The sequence below is a fragment of the Schistocerca americana genome, chromosome 3 (assembly GCF_021461395.2).
Source record: "Schistocerca americana isolate TAMUIC-IGC-003095 chromosome 3, iqSchAmer2.1, whole genome shotgun sequence".
Taxonomy (NCBI): Eukaryota; Metazoa; Arthropoda; class Insecta; order Orthoptera; family Acrididae; genus Schistocerca; species Schistocerca americana.
Window position 1 is genome coordinate 301,721,545 of NC_060121.1, and position 5,219 is coordinate 301,726,763.

Consider the following 5,219-nt stretch of genomic DNA (forward strand, 5'->3'; position numbering starts at 1 on the left):
GTTTGAGATGCACCCTGCACGCCATACCGAAGGCTTTGGAGCAACATTTCAGTGGAGGGGATCGCAGCCCAGGGTCTTGCAGGTCATCGTCCTCCCGCCATGAGGTCGAACTGTACGAAATCCTCTTGCTTGGGGGAAGAATCTTGTACACTGAATTTTGTAGAATATGGTGATAGGCAAAAGTTTCATTGTACTGCTGCACGGAGCAACAAAAATTGGAGGAGCTGGGATTTGAACCCAGGACTTTCTGCATGCGAAGCAGACACTCTACCACTGAGTTACTCCCCCGCCAGAGCAAGTACATCTGGGACGAGTGTCTCGTGGATCCTACTGTCATTATTTCTTAGGTTTGAACGGTACAGTAAGTGTTCGAGGAACCTATTCATGACAAGACCTAAGCAGCGTCGACTCCGTGGCGCAACGGTAGCGCGTCTGACTCCAGATAAGAGGGTTGCGTGTTCAAATCACGTCGGGGTCACAATGAAAGTTTCGTTTACGAAAGCCATGGGCGAGTATGTCAGTTTAATCAGGTACCAAACGATTACGGAGAACGAGCGAGCAGAACTTGCTTGAGAAAAGCTACTAGTGCAATTTTCGCGTTCTGACATTAAGGTGAAGGCGCCGACTCGCACTTTCTCCAGGCGCGAAGTGTCTAGTATTTTTGATATTTATATCGTTTAACGCTAATATGTAACTGAGAGATAATGATTACGCAATATTTTGCTCGATTAGATGTCTTTAGCCAGGCAGAGTATAATACTTTTCCTTAAGTTATGGGAACAGAAAGATCGTGAAAGGGGGTATAGCTCAGTCGACAGTCGGTTCTCGGCGGCCGTGGTGAACGGACGTGTGGTGCTTACGTCGCCGCTGCTGCTGGCTGTTGTGGTGAGTGCCGCCCTTCTGTACACAGTAACGTGTTATTGTGTGGAATATGTGTAGGATTCCAACATGAGTCAATTAACACGACGGGATACTTGGAAGTTTGTGTTTGATTCAAACTATGCAAGACCAAAATCGTTTGAATTAGAATCGTGGATTGAGGAAGCTTTGAAACGATCCTTTGATGACATTCCTGGAGTCCTTTTATCGATAGTTAGCAACACTGCCTATATAAAGTTTAAAGCTGCCGAAATCTGTGACCAAATCATTGACTCTTGTAGTGGTCGTTTGAAGTTCAAGCATTGTGATGGGAATGTTGGAGAGGTTCGCGCGTCTCATGCAGGGTTTGGTGTCCGCATTATTCGAATATTCGAACTACCGTTTGAAGTACCCGCGGAACACATCAACGCTGCTTTGGACAGTTATGGTAAGGTCATTAGCAATGTTGCCGAAAAGTGGTTGTCTTTCAAAGTCCCTCTTTTGAACGGTGTTCGTCAGGTCAAGATAGAGATGAAGAGACACATCCCGTCATATCTCACTATTTGTGGATACAGGGCGATCGTTATGTACGACGGTCAACCTAGAACTTGTGCAGGTTGTGGTGCCACTGATCACGTTCGCGCTCAGTGTATGCAGCGACGAGTGACGCAATTACCACCTGGCGAAAGGACGGTAACTAACAGGATGTCGACACTGCCTCTCACATATGTAGCGGCAGTCCGCTCGACTACGGCCGCGGCGGTGCAACCTGACGTGGCCACAGATCCCAGGGTTTCGGACACTGTTCTAGATACGCCCATGGACACTTCCAGTCAGGAAGGCGTCGCTGTTCCTACTACAGAAGTACCGGTGGCCAGTAGCATCCCGGCGGTTCCGTCTTTAGACAGCCACCAAGAGGTTGGTAACTCCCAGGAAGATCACACTGGTCGACACGTTAACAGCAATATGGATCCCATTTCAGTTCAAAATGCACTTCCTCCTGCACAGGACTCCACTTCTTCCTCGTCGGCTGGAGAACTTCGAAGAGTCGAAACTTCTCCCAAGAAACACAAGAAAAGGAGGATCGCCCACAAGGATGCCGCCCACACCGCACCAACTTTGCGCGAAAAAGGGGCGCAAATTGCCCGTTCCTTGCCTGACGTCTCTCTTGACCGCCCCACTGAACAGCCGCTGGATGAGACCCCACAGGTCTCGGACGTCTCCGTGCCCCACCCCGATGGTGACGGCCAGGTCGCTGCGAACGAGGAACAGAACCCTCGTGAGGACCTCAAGGATACCCCCGAACATCAATCTCAAAATGATCAGGGCTCAATTGGCGAGGTGGCCGCTGTTCATGTGGTCAATTGGGCAGATGACACTGACGATGTAATAATGGACCAGAGCCTGTCTGTGGTAGGGCCATCTCCAGGAATTTTACCCGCATTACCGGTCGGCGACTTAAGTACGACACGACCTGTCTCAAAACACCCGACGGGGGACGATGATTACCTATCTGATACCTACTAAAGGTTATAATGTTCTGTGCTTCTGCATATCTGCTTTGCTTTTTTCTCTTTTTGCCAACATTTAGCAGTTCATGCAGTCCTACCAGGATTATAAGTTAGCCACACTTAACGTTAATAGAATTACTTTTGTACAGAAGCTCTCTAGCTTTCGTGATTATTTATACAGCTGGGATGCTGATATTGTGCTGTTGCAGGAGGTCGATGATAAATTTCAGCCTGACATTCCTGGCTACCAATTACTCAAAAACACCACCCCAGACAGTTCTTCAAGTACCTCTCTATTAACCAAAGTGGGCGTGGCCGTCTCCGACGTTGAACGACTCGAAAATGGCAGGGGTATAGCGTGCCTTATCAACGGCATTAGATTTGTTAATGTATATGCGCCTTCCGGGAATCAGAACGAGACGAGCTCAGTTCTTTGCCACAGACTTATTATATCTTTTACGCCGCAGCCGGGAGGACGTGGTTATCGGAGGCGATTTTAATTGTGTTTTGAAGCCAAAGGACCAATGGCCGACCTTTAATGGATGTGCCGCTCTCGGCGAAACAGTACGTCAATTAGAGCTGGAGGATACGTGGGAAATAACACACGGGGACCAACGGTGCTTCACATACCATACTGCACAAATGGCCAGCCGCCTCGACAGGATCTACGTGGGGAAAAACCTGCGTGAGCGGGTATCTTCCTCGGAACCGTGGCCCCTGTATTTTTCCGACCATTTAGCTTACCATTGTATCATTCGTATGGCGCGCCAGCAAACTTTCCGTGGTCGGACAGGATGGAAACTTAACGTCAGTATTCTCAGGGAACAGGAGTTACGAGACCGTCAACAAGAAGCCTGGGAAATTTGTTTACATCGACGACCAACATTCCCATCGGTAACGCAGTGGTGGTGCCGTTGTGCAAAACCTAGGCTTATTCGTTGTTTGAAGGCGTATAGCTCTGACAGGAGCCGGATGCAGAAAGAGACGTTTGAATTTTATTTTCGCTGTCTCCGTGACTTGTATGCTGAAGCACATGTCACGCAGGAAAAATTTCTTCAGATTAAACGGATCAAATCAAAGTTGACGCTCCTCAAACGCAGGCAAATGGAAGGTGTTAAAATCCGTTCGCGAGATAGCCCCGGCACTTCTGACGAAAAACCATCCGCCTTCCACCTAGGGACAGAGAAACGCCGCGCACGACAAAAATTGATTACCCGCTTACGAACTGAAGAGGTACCTTTGCGACGACCCAGGCTGAAATTAAGGAGTCTATAACGGACTACTACGGGCGACTATACAGGGCACAACCAGCCGATGATGCGGCAATCGCGGCGATGCATGCATATCTTCCGACAACGCTCGATGAGGACGACAGGCAATTGTTGATCAGTGATGTCACCGCGGTGGAGTTTCGGGAGGCACTGAGCAGGGCTCAGGCCAACAAATCGCCCGGCATTGATGGTCTGCCGATTGAATTTTATAAGCAGTTCTGGGACCTCCTCGAAGATTGTTTTGTTTGCATCTGCAATGAACTGCGCGCCGGCCAACAGTTACCAGATGGTTTCAATGACAGCCTGATCGTTCTGGTCCCAAAAGAGTAGTAGTAGTAGTAGTAGAGGTGTTTGTGGGCGCACGACAGCAAGGTCTTCAGCGCCCGTGCAGCATCATAGTGAGACGGGTGTCAAGAAAAAAGAAAACCTCAGAACAGGGACATAAAACGGAACAGAGAACACGGGGAACAATCATCGAAAAAATGGGCTCACCCACACTGAAGTGTGGGATGATGCAGGGCGTCCGCAGTAAAACGTGGACAATACAGGAAGAAAATGGTAGAGAGAGCTAAAACATTGGAGCAGATGGAAGTGGCTGGCTGACCACAAGGAAAAAAGGGAGGAGTCAGCCACTCTGCAACACACTAAAACCTCCAGCCTAAAAGTTTAGGCCAGAGTCCAGACACATCACAAAACTTAAAAACCCTTGCCACACACGTCTCATCGTCAGCTAAAATACAAGGGAGATCCCCAACAACCTGTGCTTCTGCCCTTGCATCACGGTATAAAATACAGTCGATTAAAATGTGCCGGACAGAGATGTGCACACCACAAGTGGCACAAAACGGAGGATCCTCCCGCCGTAATAAATAGCTATGCGTCACAGGACAGTGCCCAATCCGCAGACGCGTGAGGGCCACCTCTTCCCGCCTGAGCAACCGACAGGAGGAACGCCACGGCCGAGTGGTTGACTTTACCGACCGCAGTTTATTGGCTGACACCGCCAGCCATTCGGCCTCCCACAACTCCATGCACTTCCTATGGAGTGCAGCGATGACTGACTGCAAGGGGATAGGACACTGGACCACATCCTGCTCTCTGCAGGCCTCCTTGGCAGCCCGATCAGCCTGTTCATTGCCCCATATGCCGACATGACCAGGCACCCAGCAGAAGGATACCTCTTTACCCCGCTGTTGGAGCAAGTACAGTTGGTCATGTATCAACTGGACCATCGCCTCAGTCGGGTATAGGCTCTGCAGCGATTGTAAGGCACTAAGAGAATCGGAGCAGAGAAGAAATCGATCGCCCCGAACACGATGCATCTGCTCCAGTGCCTTCAGGATCGCGTGGAGCTCCGCTGCGAAAACGGTATATTCAGCAGGGAGGCGAATCCGGGTGACACGATCAGGGAACACCACAGAACAGCCTAGGGAAGTCTCCTGTTTCGAGCCATCAGTATAAACGACAGTGAAACCGTGATGCACGTCTAAAATGTTAAAAAACAGAGATTGGAACGTAAAATCTGGTGTGCCATCTTTCTTAAAACGAGTCAAATCTAAAATAAATTTGGGACGCCGGA

At 49.5% G+C, this 5,219-nt stretch overlaps 2 non-coding genes across 2 annotated transcripts; one reads left to right on the top strand and one right to left on the bottom strand.

Annotated features, from left to right (window-relative positions):
- Window positions 1–216: 216 nt before the first annotated feature.
- On the bottom strand, window positions 217–288 carry Trnaa-cgc. Its single transcript has one exon. It is a non-coding gene; the product is annotated as a tRNA-Ala (tRNA).
- A 118-nt stretch (window positions 289–406) lies between these two features.
- On the top strand, window positions 407–478 carry Trnaw-cca. Its single transcript has one exon. It is a non-coding gene; the product is annotated as a tRNA-Trp (tRNA).
- Window positions 479–5,219: the final 4,741 nt, after the last annotated feature.